Source organism: Microcebus murinus, chromosome 16 (assembly GCF_040939455.1).
Source record: "Microcebus murinus isolate Inina chromosome 16, M.murinus_Inina_mat1.0, whole genome shotgun sequence".
Taxonomy (NCBI): Eukaryota; Metazoa; Chordata; class Mammalia; order Primates; family Cheirogaleidae; genus Microcebus; species Microcebus murinus.
Genome location: NC_134119.1, coordinates 11,755,901 through 11,773,736, shown reverse-complemented (window position 1 = coordinate 11,773,736; position 17,836 = coordinate 11,755,901). Strand labels below are relative to the sequence as shown.

The 17,836-nt window shown below is 40.4% G+C and overlaps 1 protein-coding gene and 1 pseudogene across 5 annotated transcripts in view; one reads left to right on the top strand and one right to left on the bottom strand.

The window, feature by feature from the left end:
- The window catches only part of STAU1 (staufen double-stranded RNA binding protein 1), a 59,472-nt gene extending 44,055 nt beyond the window's left edge, over positions 1-15,417 (bottom strand). For 2 of the 5 annotated variants that reach the window (XM_012760340.3, XM_012760341.3), the window contains exons 1-2: positions 15,161-15,416; positions 3,889-3,960 (exon numbers count right to left, since the gene is read on the bottom strand). The gene's annotated coding sequence lies outside the window, so the exon portion shown is untranslated. Of the gene's footprint in view, positions 1-3,888; positions 3,961-15,160 lie in introns of all 5 variants that reach the window. The other 3 variants (XM_012760339.3, XM_012760342.3, XM_012760345.3) reach the window with 3 other exon arrangements.
- On the top strand, positions 6,374-6,469 carry LOC142861435 (uncharacterized; annotated as a pseudogene).
- Positions 15,418-17,836: the final 2,419 nt, after the last annotated feature.

The window sequence follows — 17,836 nt, the reverse complement described above, 5'->3', positions numbered from 1 at the left end:
AACAAAAAAAAAAACCTCATAGCAACCTCAAACTCCTGCACTCAAGCAATCCTCCTGCCTTACCCTCCCAAGTAGTCCTTTTTTTTTTGAGACAGAGTCTCACTTTGTTGCCCAGGCTAGAGTGAGTGCCGTGGTGTCAGCCTAGCTCACAGCAACCTCAAACCCCTGGGCTCAAGCAATCCTACTGCCTCAGCCTCCCAAGTGGCTGGACTACAGGCATGTGCCACCATGCCCGGCTAATTTTTTCTATGTTTTTTTAGTTGGCCAATTAATTTCTTTCTATTTTTAATAGAGACGGGGTCTTGCTCTTGCTCAGGCTGGTTTTGAACTCCTGACCTGGAGCAATCCCCCCGCCCCCACCCTCGGCCTCCCAGAGTGCTAGGATTACAGGCATGAGCCAACGCGCCTAGCCCAAGTAGTCCTTTTTAATAGCCTTGAACTACCTAAAACACCCACATCATTCCTTAAATCCAAGATCCTTTCCTGACAGATCTTTCTAGTAGCAATGTGGTTGTATGTTTTCTGTAAGTAAACTCACACCCCACCATTGTTTTCCCCTCACAACCCCCCAAAACAGAAATCCATTGACTCCAAACATCCAAACACCTGTGGGCAGGACAGCCCCAAGTACAGAAGCACATCAATCACTATCACCCAACACAATCATTTCCAAAGCAACTGCTTTAAGGTCAATACCAAGCAAATAATGTTCAACAGCAGGTCCATTTAGACTAAATCACACAATAATAAAAGCTTCTTTAATAAAAAATATGTCTGGGCACAGGTCACACCTGCAATCCCAGCATTTTGGGAGGCCAAGGTGGGAGGATCACTTGAGTCCAGGATTTTCAGACCAGCCTGAGCAACACACAGAGACCCCATGTCTGGGGGGAAAAAAATAGTCAGGCCTGGTGGTGCCCATGCCTACAGTCCTACCTACTATGAAGGGTGAAGCAGAGGCAGGAGGATCTCTTGAACCCAAGAGTTCTAGGCTGCAGTGTTGATGGTGCCACTACACTCCAGCCTAGGTAACAGAGCAAGACCCTGTCTCTAAAAAATAAAATAAAAAATAAAGGAAATATGACCATACTCCTCAAAGACCACTATGTACTTTGTGCTCAAGATAAAGACACAGGAGAATTAACCCTGATGAGGCACATTAACTTGCAAGACAGTAAAACTAACCAAAAGTATGCCTGGAAACAATCCAAGCTGTTCAAGATCTTTGCATCCAATACTAGTGACTAAATGTAGCCCTGTCTCACACTTGGCGTAATGCCATAGACAACAGAGAATTTTCTTTCTACACAAAAGTAACCACTGGGTGGTCCATTTAAAAAACACTTTCTAAAAGAGAACTCATTATTAATTGTTCATCCTAGAAAAACCAGCATACCCCACTAAAGTGAAAAAAAATTTACCTCTGCAGCCTAACAAATGTTATTTTCTTTTCTAGCTGTAAAACTTTATCAACCTATCTCCCTTTCTCTAGGAGAAATTCTTAAAAATAAGTTCAAACACATACTACTTTTATAAAAACATTTTTTTTAATCTAAACTTATAAAAATATATAAAAATGTTTTTAAACCAACCAAAATGAGGGGCTGGGCACAGTGGCTCATGCCTGTAATCCTAGCACTCTGGGAGGCCAAGGTGAGAAGATCGCTGGAGCTCTGGAGTTTCAGACCAGTCTGAGCAAGAGCGAGACCCCATCTCTACTAAAAATAGAAAAATTAGCCGGGCATTGTGCCTCACTGTATTCCCAGCTACTCTGGAAGCTGAGGCAAGAGGATCACTTGAGTCCAGAAGTTTGAGGTTGCAGTGAGCTATGATGATGCCACTGTACTCTACCAAGGGTGACAGAGCAAGACTCTGTCTCAAAACAAAACAAAAAAACTCAATCATAATGAATACATATTCATGATCTGCTAGAGTCTTTTAAGAGTAGGACTATGGGCTGGGTGCGGTGGCTCACCGCCTATAATCCCTAGCACTGTGGGAGGCCAAGGCAGGCGGATTGCTCGAGGTCAAGGGTTCAAAACTAGCCTGAGCAAGAGCAAGACCCTGTCTCTACTATAAAAATAGAAAGAAATTAATTAGCCGACTAAAAATATATAGAAAAAATTAGCCAGGCATTGTGGCGCATGCCTGTAGTCCCAGCTACTCGGAGGCTGAGGCAGGAAGACTGCTTGAGCCCAGGAGTTTGAGGTTGCTATTAGCTAGGCTGATGCCATGGTACTCACTCTAGCCTGGGCAACAAAGCGAGACCCTGTCTCAAAAAAAAAAAAAAAAGAGTAGGACTGTGTAACATATTCTTTTTTTTTTTAATTTTATTCATTTTTTTTATTTTTGTATTTTTTTCTTTGCGTACTATTTCTGGACTGAAATGTGTAACATATTCTTAACTTAGAAGGGGCTTGGTTCAACATAATGGTTAACGGGCTTTTCCTTTCAGAAAAGGGAAACTGAAATCTGTAACCATGTGCCATTTACTTAGAAACACGACTGCCTTTACCATCATCTTCATGCAAAAGAGACCAGTGCCAAGACTCAGTTTCTAAGAAACCATCCATGCTGCCAAGTAACAAAAATGTTAAATCAGATCAAATTTCTGAGTTGTGGCTTTCAATTCCACTCTCAAATCAGGTAATAATTATATGTCCAACTCTTGGCAATCCACTCTTGTGCCTCAGTTTCCCCAAAGCACTTCATAATAGGATATTTAAGCAAGCCTCAGCTGTAGCAATCACAGTTAAACCATTAAAGGAATCCTAAGGCATAATAATATAACTCTTTGGGGGAAAAAAGCATTATACAAATCCAAATAAGTGTATTACTGAACTTTGTACAACTTCTCTAATTTCCTTATGTTTCAGTTTCCTCATTCCAAAATTATTAAGTTAACTTGTCTACCAATTATTACTTCAGGCCGGGCTTGGTGGCTCACACCTGTAATCCTAGCACTCTGGGAGGCCAAGGCGGGCAGAGTGCTCGAGGTCAGGAGTTCGAAACCAGCCTGAGCAAGAACAAGACCCCCGTCTCTACTATAAATACAAAGAAATTAATTGGCGAACTAATATATATAGAAAAAATTAGCGGGGCATGGTGGTGCATGCCTGTAGTCCCAGCTACTTGGGAAGCTGAGACAGCAGGATCTCTTGAGCCCAGGAGTTTGAGGTTGCCGTGAGCTAGGCTGACACCACGGCACTCACTCTTAGCCTGGTCAACAAAGCGAGATTCTGTCTCAAAAAAAATTAAAATAAATAAAATAAATTATTACTTTAGACATATGGTATGGTAATATGCTTTCACTGTTAGAGGAAACCTGTTAAAAAACACAAAGCAGTGCTAACGCATGTAGTGTATTCTGCAGTGCCTAACAAAGAAAGGACTGCAAAATTCTGAACACCTTTAGAAAACTATCTGGATGATCACAAGCTACCAGTGGTAAATGGAACTTGATTCATAACCTTATCTCATAACAAAAACAATGCTGAATTAGTTCCATAAGTTTGAAAACCATATTTAACATAAACAATCTGAGAAATCAAAGGCTTTTTTGAAAGAAAGCAAACCATAAAAGTTTCTATGACCATGATGTTTATTGAACATGTTTAATGACAACTTCAGTAGTTTTCGTGTCTTTACATTTAAAGTACATAGTGATGCTAACTAAAGGGTTTTATATTATTGGCAACAATTTCTCCTGCATTTTCTTTCAAATTAAATCAAGAGTAAAAAAGAAATTCAAACTGCATACAATTTCTTCTGTTTCTCTAATATTACAGCCAAAAGTAAAAATCATTTTCCACACAAGTCACTAAACAATTCAAAAGTGTCTCTGATTATGAACAAGCCTGAAATTATAAAGCCAAAAATTTAGTGTACCTTAAAAAGAGGGCGTTCCAGGAACAATGTTGTTTTCGTTCAATTCTGAGAGGTTATGTGGTTAAGAAACTCCTGGAAAATAAGAAACAATAATAATTCGGGTAGGCCTTTTTTCTGAAAATGAAGACATATTGCTCAAGTTTTAGGGAAACCTAAAATTTACAAGTAGGAAAGTTTCTAAAAGCATGATGTCATGGCTTGATGCAGCACACTGTAGAGTCTACAAAAGACACAATTGGCTGGGAAGTGGATAAAGAATACTTTGCAGAGACACATCTATAAGAGACAGAAGAATTTTCCTTTTTCAGTCTCAATTATTTCCTGGTAAGAGAACTGTTGACTACCTCGTAATTAATTAATTTATAAAAGGAACTGGATATCATATACTGTCCAATCACACAAACCTAATTTTCAAACTTGTGGGTTTTTTCTTTCCGCCTACAACTTCTGGCTAAATATTTTATTCGTAAATGTCCTTACTACATGGCTTGACGATGTAAATGCAATTGCATGGAAAATTTGGCCAGGCGAGGTGGCTCACTCTTGTAATCCTAGCACTCTGGGAGGCTGAGGCGGGCGGATTGCTCGAGGTCAGGAGTTCAAAACCAGCAGAGCAAGAGCGAGACCTGTCTCTACTATAAATAGAAAGAAATTAATTGGCCAACTAATATATACAGAAAAAATTAGCCGGGCATGGTGGCACATGCCTGTAGTCCCAGCTACTCGGGAGGCTGAGGCAGAAGGATTGCTTGAACCCAGGAGTTTGAGGTTGCTGTGAGCTAGGCTGATGCCACAGCACTCACTCTAGCCTGGGCAACAAAGCGAGACTCTGTCTCAAAAAAAAAAAAGAAAGAAAGAAAGAAAAAATTTTACCAAAAAGTACTCTATGTACATCGTGTTACACTAAATTGCAAAATATGAGAAAAAGCACATTATCTCTAGTAAGTCTAAATCACAATTATTTTTTAAAACTGAATTTTAGGTGGCACATTTTGAGTTTCCAATCTCTCAAGTCTGATTTATCTTGAGTTCTCCCCCACCTTTAAATGGCAGTAGTCAGTAATAACAAACAGAATTCCTTACCTTGAGATGCTTTTTACATGTGTACAACATAAAGTGTTTTTGCTTATTTCAGTTTCTCAGTGCTCAGAAATAAATCATGAGCTCTAATTTGTTCTCTAGTATTTTAACAGCTCAGGTTTTTGTAAATAGTATATACTATACCAACAACTTTCCAATCTGGATACCCAGTTGTTTCAATACCTCACCATGAATCAGAACTGAAAAAGGCCTCTCAGTAGCCCAAACAAATGTCTTACAACCATCTCACACACAGTCCATGCCCTTTGGTAAAATACCAATGGGGGCCTCGCTCAATCAAGTTCATCTATGTCAAACAATTATTCTAAATTTGGGTGTCCAGTTTTCTAGCCCAAAGCAGAAGTAAAAAATTAAAATGGAAAAAGGAGCTGTGAGTCAGACATGACAATAGTAAAAAACAACTGCCACCAATCACTTAGCAAAGAGAGGGAGAGCCAGAGAGGAGAAATACAAACATCTGCAACTATTTTGATCTCAAATACCTTTACACAATTGACAGCTGAGATTCATACACACAGCCACACACTTCTATAAGCAAATCTGTTTTTTGATATCCCCTGATCAATTTCAAATGAGAACCAAAAGCCATCACAATTATTACCAGTATATCTATATATTAATAGCACTTACTTACATTAAGCATTGGCAGATATAAAGACTGTAGGTTAACCCAAACTCCCTTTTTCCCCCACTCAAGAAGGCATTAATAGAATGAGAGTGAATTAAATTCACTGCTTTATTCACACAATAAATAATTATTCAACACTTACTATTAGCAGGCACTATTCTAGACACTAGGGAGAGAGGTGTGCACAAATGAGACGTAGTCCCTGTCCTCATGGAATTCACATTTGTATATCCAATACAAATTCTTTAAATAATTCACAGTGGCATTTTAATTAGTAATAAATCATTTATAACACATATCACCTCATAACTGAAAAAGACACACAAAAACCTAAAAGACCCATTGGCTGTGAACTGTTGATTTAGGATAAAGGCAAACCAGCTAGCACACAGCTGTTAAGGTATGATGGAAAAAACATTGACTGGCAATCTGAGTTTGGGTTCCAACTCTGTCACTTAGCTGAATAACCTTGAGAAAGTTTCTTGTGTAGGTTTCAGCCTTTTAATATATAAAATGGGGTGGCCACCAACTTCATATGATTGATAAAACAGTAATCACATGATTCTTAGGAGATTAACCAATAATGTAGGTGAAAGGCTTGTAAACTATTAAATTTCATACCAAAGTTAGCTGTTAAACATTATTAGAGTACACCATAACTGATATTATAAACTGACATTAATAAAACAAATTCAAAACACACTATTTTATTATTAAGAAGGAAAAAAGTAGCAAATTTTAGAAAGGACCTCATGCATACTCTGGTTTCTCTCCAGGTCACATAAATATTTCACATTTTATTAAAGATTTCTGTGGAAAGGAACAGCTCTGAGTTTTTCTTTTTTCTTTTTCTTTTTTTTTTTTTTGTAATACTGCTCTGGGTTTGTCAAAATGAGTTTTTCAACTACTTTTTTGAGGCCTTGTTTTGGCAGGGCTAATAAAAAAAAAAAGAAATAAAGAAAAGGGGCCAGGTGAGGTGGCTCACACCTATAATCCTAGCACTTTGGGAGGTGGAGGGAGGAAGATTGCTTGAGGCCAGGGAAGCCAGTCTGAGCAAGATCTAGACCCTTCTACAAAAAAAAAAATTAGCCAGGCATGGTGGCCTGGGCCTACAAGTCCCAGCTACTTGGGAGGCTGAGTCAAGAAGATTAATTGCCTGAGCCCAGGCATTCAAGGCTGCGACGAACTATGATGACACACTGCATTCTAGCCCAGGTAACACAGCAAGACCCTGTTGGGGGTGAGGGGAGAGAAAAGGACCTAATGAAAAAAAAAAAAAAAAGAGAGAGAGAGATTTTACTTTATTTTTTTATTAAATTTTTTTCATTTTTTTTTGAGACAGTGTCTCACAGTGGTGTCGTCATAGCTCACTCTGTAACCTCAAACTCCTGGCCTCAAGCAATCCTCCTGCCTCAGCCTCCCAAGTAGCTAGGATTATAGGCACAAGCCACACCTGGCTAATTTTTCTATTTTTCAGTAGAGATAGGGTCTGGCTCTTGCTCAAGAGATCTTTCTGCCTCAGCCTCCCACAGTGCTAGGATTATAGGTATAAACCACCCCACCTGCCCCCTTTTTTTAAGTTTAGTGCTTAAATAAATTCTCGACTAACAGGGAAATTACTATCTAGATGTAGCCATACCCTAATCATTACTACAAGCCACAAGGAAACTTATTTACCTAACTATATTTGACTACCATCTAAGTAAAGGGTCATGGAGCCTCAAAGAGCAGGTCAACTAAACTGAGCAACAAAGAACATGGGCTTCCAAACATAATTAGACTTATAATTACATATAAATTATTCTCTAACAGAGGAAAGGACTGCCTAGCATTCTGCATAAAATCACAATGGCATCAACAGACAATGGTCCTATTTGTATCAGGGTGGAATCTGCAAGGGTAGAAAATTCATGCCTCACTTAATTTTAATCTATAGAAGGCATGGACTTCAAAAAAGCAAAGACAAGAGAGAATCAGACAAGATCTAGTTAAATCATAAAGCTCATTTTCGGAGGGAAGCCAATATATTAACAATTTAAGCAGCATTATGCTCATTTCATCCCCAAAAAAGACACATTTCCAACACATATTGATGATTAATAAGACACACTATGTCAGTACAGACTACAAGGTCACCTCAGTTGAGGTTAAATATAAAATAGAACTTCATATACCATCTCACTAAAACCACAAATCCAAAGGCAGATTTAATTTTATTGGTCCAGCCTTTTAAGACTAGCCTTTGAGACAACTACCTGGTGGAAAACCAAAGCAGCTTCTGATTAAGAAGATCCCTGGGGTTCAAAGAAAATGAAAAACCGCTGGGCAAGGTGGTTCACACCTGTAATCCTAGCACTCTGGGAAGCCAAGGCAAGAGGATCACTTGAGCTCAGGAGTTCGAGACCAGCCTGAGCAAGGGCGAGACCCTGTCTCTACTAAAAATAGAAAACTTAGCCGGGTGTGGTGGCATGTGCCTGTGTAGTATAGCAACTACTTGGGAAGCTGAACTAGGAGGATTGCTTGAGCCAGGAGTTAGAGGCTGCAGTGAACTATGACAGTGCCACTAAACTTCAGCCAAAGAGTCCCTGTCTCAAAAAAAATTTTTTTTAATTAAAAAAACTAAAAAATAATAAAATACTCCGAACACTGTTAGTCAGGAACATTAGTTAGAAATGGCTCGGAAGCAACAAAGAGGGTAATCACCACCTACCCTATAAAGTTATTTAAAAGTTTAGTTAACTCATTTCCAATAAAGCAGAACATTATAATTGAAAGAAACTAATTTCCTTAGCAACAACTTTGACTATAGTTAATACCATCTTAAACAAATTCATGACAGATTACAACAATAATTTAGGTGGCAGCCTCATACAACAGAAAGGTAAATAAAACATCCCCCTCCCCATTTACCTCTAAGCCCCACCTTACACACAAACCTGCAAATCAGCTTAAAAGTTTTAGCTTAATTTGCCACAAGGAACAAATGTAAACTGAAAATCCTCAAACTATTTCAAAAGCCCAACTAAAAGACTATTACTTAACCAGACTTTCTTTCAAATTGAGCTAAAGTTCTAATGAGCAAAATTTATCCCAGCTGCAGGGGGGAAGGGAGGAAGGCCACTGGTGACAAGCAGAATCAATTATCCTAAACAAAAAGCACCCAAGCATAATTAGAGAAGTGCCGTTCAATGGAAAGAGCACTGACTTGGGAGCAAACCAGCCTATGCTCCAGCGATGTTACTAAGTGGCTCAGGACCCTGAGCCAGTTATCTGGCCTCTCAAAGGGCCTCAGTATCCTCAGCTACTGTGACCCTTACCTCTGCAAAGATGTTTGCAAATATTAGAAATACAACATACGCTCAAGGTCAGGAGTTCAATTGGCCAAATAAAAATATATAGAAAAAATTAGCCGGGCATGGTGGCACATGCCTGTAGTCCCAGCTACTCCGAAGGCTGAAGCAGGATTGTTTGAGTCCAGGAGTTTGAGGTTGCTGTGAGCTAGGCTGATGCCACAGCACTCTAGCCCCGGCAAAAAGTGAGACTCTGTCTCAAAAAAAAAAAAAAAAAAAAAAAGAAATACAACATAAAGGGTCTACTTCAATCTTTGGTACAAAGAAAGAGCTCAATGAACTGCACCTTTTATACTATTAGATAAATTCAACCTGACCTTTTAAATTCTGTTTCTGCATCAAATAACTCTCATCTTGTAATTCTAACCTGGAACATAGTAAGAGTTCAAAAAATAGTAGCAAACATTATCCAACAAATTCACTAATCCTGTCCCCAAATAAACATCTATAAATATAAAATTATAGCCACACACCTCTTGTAAAAAATTTTAAATGGGATCAGAGAACACGCTGACTAAAATCAAGCCACTCACTGGGCAATCAATTCTTTAGCTACATCAAGTATAGAGGCAACCTAATGAAGGTTCAGCCCTCAGCAATCATTTTCATTTAGGAAGAAAAGACCAAGGAACTTAAATAGATTTTCTTAGCCTTTGTAGTCTGGGAGACATGACACGAAACTCCTATCATAACAAAATGGCCAGTTTTGCTTCCATTACTATTATAAACCCACAAAACCATCACACGTCTTTCCCAAATTAGATTCCAGATTAAACAGAAGCCAGATGGGTTACAGATTTAATATTTAGAAGACTACTTTTTAATCGAAAGCAAATATTTTTTTGAAGAGATTTTTTTCCCCTTTTGCTTTCAGTAAATATACTGAGGGAGCCCTCTGAATATACTCCTGTAACAAACAAATGAACATACATGGTCCCAGAAAATATACAGTAATTAACAGTCTACAGAGGTTTGTTTCTACTTCCACTTCTCTGGTCACATAAATCATTTTTTCATCAATCTTACTTACTAGCATGAAAATGGAAATACTTAAAAATAAATTAAGCTATATGCAATAATTTTACATTTTACTATTTTCAAAATATTAAATAATTTTCTTTGCAGTAAGGTTTTTTAGTTCAGAGCATTAAGTTGTCAACAAGACAAACATTCCAAGCCATCCATCCGGTGGCATTTGATAAGATCAACATAGCTATATATTTATAATCCTATTATCTCCTAAGTAGGTGAGAACAAGAGATTTGGTCAACATTATTCAAGCTTCATAGTACTGTATAGTAAAATGTTAACGGTAGAAAGTAGGTGGTATTTATAAAGGTACACACCAGAATTTCCTAAACTTTGTTACATGGTTGAAATTTTTCATAATAAAATGTTGGAGGGAAAAAACCACAGCAACTAACATGTCCTCTTATAGTTCAATCTCTAACTTGCAATTTATATTTTTTGGAACAGCATAAATCCTATAGCCTTGATTCTGATGAAGTTTTAAAGAAATGTTCATGTAGAAAATTACATCAGGCCGGGCGTGGTGGCTCAAGCCTGTAATCCTAGCGCTCTGGGAGGCCGAGGTGGGTGGATAGCTCGAGGTCAGGAGTTTGAAACCAGCCTGAGCAAGAGTAAGACCCCATCTCTACTATAAATAGAAAGAAATTAATTGGCCAACTAATATATATAGAAAAAATTAGCGAGGCATGGTGGCGCATGCCTGTAGTCCCAGCTACTCGGGAGGCTGAGGCAGGAGGATCACTTGAGCCCAGGAGTTGAGGTTGCTGTGAGCTAGGCTGACGCCAAGGCACTCACTCTAGCCTGGGCAACAAAGCGAGACTCTGTCTCAAAAAAAAAAAAAAAAAACAAAAAACAAAAAAAACAACCTGTTGTAGGTCTAGTGTGAATCAAATCTGTCATAAAATTCTTTAAACATTTTTGAAGCCTCTAAAATCCCATTCTGAGAGAAAAGAAAGCAACTCCAAAAGCTCTCATTAGAGGGGTAGGAATTTACATTTCCCCAAATTGAGTTAATTCTGTGTCACTAAGCATAACATCAAATAAAATTATCCAGTTTGTAGGCTCATAAAAACAACAGGCCTCTGCCTGTAGTCCCAGCTACTTGGGAGGCTGAGGAAGGAGGATCACTTGAACCCAGGAGTTCAAGACCAATCCAGGCAACATACTCTGAATTGACTTTTGCATTCCACAAAAAGATAACTTTTTCATGAAAGTTTCCTCTGTATGCTTGTGAATTTCACTCTTACTCCATCCGCTAAAAGAGCTCAAAGTTGCATTACAAATTGAGACTCACTTTGTGCCTCCTATGTTCAATTATCTACCTTGTGTTAGCAGGGAGACACTCAGGAAGAAGCAGCACAGTGTAGCCTCAGTGTTTAATGGTAACACCCAGAATATTAACGGTTTGACTTCAGAATTGAGAGGGAAAGTTCCATGAGTCATGTTCATTTCTAAACTCAAAATACAGTAAATCCTTACTTAACATCATCAATAGCTTCTTGGAAACTTCGACTTTAAGTAAAATGACATACAACTTCAACTTTAGATGAAATGACATACAATGAAAGCAATTTTACCCTAGGCTAATTGACGTATAAACAAGAGTTAAGTTCCTATACCGTATTTCTGGTCAGAAAAACATCACCAATTTCTCATTAAAGAACAAAATACTTCTAATATTAAACCCTGAAGTATATGTACATTTAAGAAAGATTAATAAAAACAAATAAGAAAACTATTTATCCACTTATTCCAGTTTGGGGTCGGGAGTGGCCAGAGCGTATGTGGGCAGCTCAGGGCACAAAGTGGGAACCCTACCCTGGACAGGACTCCATCCCATTCCAGGGCACACTCACACGCACACCTATACTCAAAAAGTCAGGGATATTTAGACATGCCAATGAACCTAACATGCACGTCTTTGGGATGTGGGAGGAAACCAGAGTACCCAAAGAAAACGCACGCACGCATGGGGAAAAAAAAATGTGCAAACTCCACACAGGCAGTGGCCCTGGCAAGGAAGCGACTTTTTTCTCATCAACGTTATAAAGAAACGGTATATAACTTATTCTAAGGAAACTATATTTATGGTAACAATTCCAAATGCTTAAAAGTTTAACTTTAAGCTTACTGGGAAGCAGTAAGCATTTTAAAATATATATTGTATCCTTCCCTAGATACTAAACTGGGGTTTTCCTAAATTAAGCTTAAGAGATATATCCTTCCCCATCTCCCAAGTTGTAAAAACTAAAACATAAAACATTTCCACTCTATCTGATCACGCTCAAAAGTAAAACTACAGAATTGAAATAACAATGTTACAGGTCTAAAAGCTAGAAACTGTTCATGACCAGAAATTTGAAAATTAAGTAACAATGACAAACATTTATAATATTCCTGTCAACTTCCATTCTAGTAGAGCTCTCTCTTTGGACAAGAAAAATATAAATACCTATGCTGTGATTTCATACTATTCACAAAAATTAAGGTTTCATTCATACTTAAATTTATTTGTAAATAAAGCAAATGGAGGATATTTAGAAAAACAATGCTACAGATTTAAAATTCTATTTCTTTGCTTAATTCTTAACATAAGATAATAGTATATTCACACTACAGTAAATAAACTTTGAAAGTTTTATTACAAATTACTAACTAGTTTAACTTTGACATAAAGCTATTCTGTATTAGAAGTAGCTTAATAGGTAGGTAGGTCTCCACTGAAACAGGATTAGGGAAAACTGTAGTTCTGATTGCTTTTCAACTATAGTCATCAATAGCTCAAGAACTGTTGCTTTTGTACTCAAAGAAGCAAGGGTGAATTTATTTTTTTTAGGGGCGGGGGCGGTCTGGCTACATTACTCCAGGCTGGACTAGAACTCCTGCACTCAAGCCATCCTCCTGCCTCAGCCTCCTCAATAGCTGGGACTACTTGTATTTTGATTGGACTTTGACGAGGAGAAAGCACTGAATCAACAGCTAATTCGGCTGATTTTTTTTTTTCTGCTTAACAGTTATCTCATACAAACAGAGATGAGAAGCCCAAAGAAATGAGAACTATGATTCTACTCCAAGTAAATTTTGTGACAGATTAACAGCAATTTGGTAAAAGTAAAAATTGCTAATATTGTGATAAGGATGTTTAGGATTTATTTCAAAATAATCCAGTTTGGGGAGGGGATAAACCTTAAACAAGACTGACCTTTGCTATGAGTTAATAATTGCCAAGGTTGAGTGACCAATAAATGGGATTTTCTATACTATTCAATTTTTGTATATTTTCCAGAATAAAAAGTTTAAAAATAACATTTAGGTTATTTATCACAATATTAAAATACCATTTCTCTAGCACTACTACAATTTGTGTTATGGCAGTAGAAGACATGCTTTGTATTGCTTGAATAGTTGCTTGTTTAGGTGTTTTTAAAAAGCCATTTAAACAAAGATTTTTAAATTAGAAATGGCAGTAAGACTCTGCCATAAAACTCTAGGAAAATGTCAAAAACAAGAAGGCCACTTTGCATCATGTGTTACTGAGAGATAGGTGTAAATCAAAATATTTTTAGTTCACTGCCTAAAACAATCCTATGGCACAGGAGGCTCATTCCAGTAGAGCAAGCACACATTCCTTACTCTTGTAAATCTGAACGTCCATGAGTTGCATTTCCTTAATGAAGAATACACCTATACAACTAAGTACAAAATAAAAAGAAACTCAGTATGCTTGAATAAAATCCCACCTGTCACCGGTATGATGGAAACTGCTCCCTCTACATTCCAACTGTATTTTTGGTTTTTACTTCAACAAGTAGCAATGTAATTTACATTTGGTAAGCAATGATTCCTAGAAGGCCAAAATCAACCAAAAACCTGATTTAACTGTCTTTCCACCATCCTCTAAACAATTAAAGCTACAAGTAGAAGGGAAGTGCGACCTTAAAAACGTCCCCACAGTTAGAGAACGCTGGCAGAACAGATTGAAGCACACCTCTTCCCCAGAACAGAAGAAAACTTCAACACAAACAACACTGCAACCCAGAGGTGGGGCAAGGGCTTAAAAGGAAAGTCTGCCTACAGACACGGAGGGAATAAAAGCAAAACTGCAGTGAAAAAAAAGTTAGAAGTTAGAGATATAGAGCAAGAAAGGACAAATTTTTCCATCTTCATACACCCTCCTCCAGAGCCACACACACACAGCAAGCGCTCCAGAAAGGTTTGCTCAACTCAAGGGAAGCGTCTGCCAGCAACTTTACCAGAAATGGAATGACAACAAAAAGTTGGATGATGGCAGAAAAAACGGACAGGTTGCTCATACTGCAGGAGCTGGTGAATACCCTGCAGATGATAAGCGGAGGAGATGGAAAGAAATAGCATCTATCTTTTAAAAACTGCCTACTACGGAGTGTCCCAAATAAGCGTACGCCCCTTTCAGAGGTTAACCCAAAACAACGCTCTGGCGCTGGCGACGGGCACGCTGAACATTTCTGCCTTTAAGGAAACCCAAACGGGTAGGTAGGTCAACTTCTGTCCACTCTACCCATTAAATTATACCTTCATATCACGCTAATAAATTATGCAGGCGGTTTATTGGGACACGCTGTAGGTCTGGCATTCCGATAAGCGCTTTACACGCCCCATTTCACTTTACCTTAACAACCTTAACAGGCAGCGAGGGTATTAGCCCCTTTTTCCAACCGAGACACAAAGAGTTTTAAGTGACTTGCCTAGAGGGGCAGACCCGGGATTTGCACCCGCGTTGGACACCTGCTTGCAACCACTATGCTACAGACCCGAGCTGACGAGATTTAGATGTTCCGGATCTCGGGGACTTGAAGTGGGGACACCCGCCCCCCCAGCCCTGGGAATAACTTCGGCATCCCCGCGCGCGACGCGTGAGGAAAAGCGGCCGTGGCACCTGTTTCTGGTCCCAGCAAGGGTGGAGGAAATGGGAGCTCCCGGGGTCCAAGCTGGAGGGCGCTCCGAGGCTGGGGGCGCAGAAGGACCCACCTCCTCCGGGAAGGCCCCGCGGGCGGGAGAGAGGCCCGGGGGAAGGTGGCCGGGCGCGCGGGCCCGCCGAGGCCTAGGCCCCACCCGCCGCCCACCTCTCCACCGCCGCGGCGCCCGCGAGGACTCCGCCAGGCCCGGCCTGGCCCGGCCGCCTCACCTGGCTGCTGCCCCGAGCTCGTCCCCCGGCCGGCGGTCCTGGGCGGCGGCGACGAGGAGGGGAAGGAGGAAGGAAGAAGGGAGAGGAGGAAGGGAGAGAAGAAGGGAAGAGGCGGAGTGGCCGCAGAAGAGGCGGGCGCCGCCGGGCCGGGGGTTCAAAGGAAGGGGGAGCTGAGAGAGACGCGGCGGCGGGCGGCGCAAACGCTGAAGAGCCGCTCCGGCGCCCGCAGCCCGGCAGGAAGTGACGGGGGAGGGGCCGGCGCCCGCCCCCGGCCCCCGCCCGCCTCCATGCCCGGCCCCACCCCCCAGCCGCAGCCCGGACCACAAGTCCCGGCGGCCGCTGCGGCCGCGAAGCCTGCTCTCGCAAAGCACGCCGGGAGCCTGGCGGGCGGGGGCCCGGTTTCCCCTGAGCCGCCGCGGCCTGCCCTGAACCCCCGAGCCTGCTGGGAGTTGTAGTTCGGCTGGGAGTTGCTCGCTGCCGGCTAGACCAAGCGGGGCTGAGAGAGCCGGCCTGCCTTCTTTCCAACCCCACTTCCTTCTTCCTTCTTTCTCTATGTCCTTCTTGTCCCGCCTGTCTGCCCTTTCTTTGTTTCCCGCAATTGTTCCTTCCTCCTTCAGTAAATAAACATTCTGTAAATGTTTATTAAACGCCTACTGTGTGCAAAGTATTGTTCGAAGAGCTAAGAATGTAGTGGTGAACAGACAGAAATCTTTGCCCTTGTGGAGCTTACATTCTACTGGGGGTAAAACACACAATAAATAAAATCGGTAACTTTTATAGTGAGATGAAAGGCAAGAAGTGCCAGATTGCTATTTCTTTCACCCAGCTCAAGATAAACTGGGTGGTTTTAGTAGCTGTGTTATATGGGAGGTTGGCGGGAGGAGAGAGTAATGAGTGGAAACTCTAAAACCATACTCAGCAAAAATCGTACACGCATTGTGAGAGAACCAAGAAACTGAGAGTGAGTGCAGTAACTGCAGGTACAAAAGGCTCCTCTCTCTTGCTCACTCTGGGACGGCTTCCCCACTATTTAGATATAATTTCTTCTCTGTTCCATGCACGCTCTCTCTTTCAGTATCTCTTGATCTAACGATTGCTCAATCTTTCTTGCCAAGGAAATATAGTTAAACTTTGTATAAGCTCATAATATGACATGCTGTGGCTAAAGGGGCCCCTCCAAACAATGCTTTGGAGCCTTGTGCAAGCCTTAGAGGACACTTTTCTCCGGACCAGGCCTCTTTGCTTTACTTCTTGCAAAATGCAGTAAGACAATTTCAGGACACCGAAAACAAAGGACTTTCACCATCCCTTTAGTGCCTATACAAGACAGTACTAAGAAACATTCAGATACTCTCCAACCTCTCCTGAAAGTGATTTTGTTTTCTTTCTAATTTTGGAGCAGTGTGGATGGATCCCATAGCCCACTCCGATAGAGGAGCAGGCACAGAGGAGTTTCCCTAAATCCAAAGCCAGTTCATGGGCACAATCAGACAATCTCTTAAAAGGTGGTTTTGGTATTACCTGGGGATCCAAGTGGTGGGCCTCTAACTTCCAGTCTCTACTTTTCTCCTCTCCTTTCTACATTGAGAAGGCAACCTCTCTATTTTTTAGTAGAAACATTAACAAGAAAGAATTTTTAGATAAAAATCAACTTCTCACAGGGTTTTGATGAGCTTTGCATGTTCCCATGCCTTAGTACAAATACATATAATTTATCTTTTGAGGAGGAACACAGAATTTATTGTAACATGCTTAATGGTCACAGTTTCTTGCTTCCATGTGTGGAAAGAAAAATAATTCCATAATTACTTGGCAAGAGTCAAGAGGCCTTCAGACAACCAAGGAAACAATCATTAGAGTGAATAGACAACCTACAGAATGGGAGAAAATAATTCATGCCATACCTCCAATAAAGGGCTAATAACCAGAATCTACAAAGAACTAAAGCAAATCAGCAAGAAAAAAATCAACCCCATTAAAAAGTACGCAAAAGACATGAACAGAAACTTTTCAAAAGAAGATAGACTAACGGTCAACAAACATGAAAAAATGCTCAACATCTCTAATCATCAGAGAAATGCAAATCAAAACCACAAAGAGATATCACCTAACTCCAGTGAGAATCTTTCATCAAAAAGTCCCCAAACAACAAATGCTGCCATGAATGTGGAGAGATAGGAACACTTCCACACTGTTGGTAGAACTGCAAAGTAGTACAGCCTCTATGGAAAGTAGTATGGAGATACTTCAAAGAACTAAAAGTAGATCTACCATTTGATCCAGCAATTCCACTACTGGGTATTTACCCAAAGGAAAAAATGACGTTTTATAAAAAAGACACCAAGGCCAGGAGTGGTGGTTCACACCTGTAATTCTAGCACTCTGGGAGGCCGAGGTGGGCAGATTGCTCAAGGTCAGGAGTTCAAAACCAGCTGGAGCAAGAGTGAGACCCCATCTCTACTATAAATAGAAAGAAATTAATTGGACAACTAATATATATAGAAAAAAATTAGCTGGGCATGGTGGCACATGCCTGTAGTCCCAGCTACTTGGGAGGCTGAGGCAGAAGGAGTGCTTGAGCCCAGGAGTTTGAGGTTGCTGTGAGCTAGGCTGACACCATGGCATTCAATCTAGCCTGGGCAACAAAGCGAGAGTCTGTCTCCAAAAAAAAAAAAA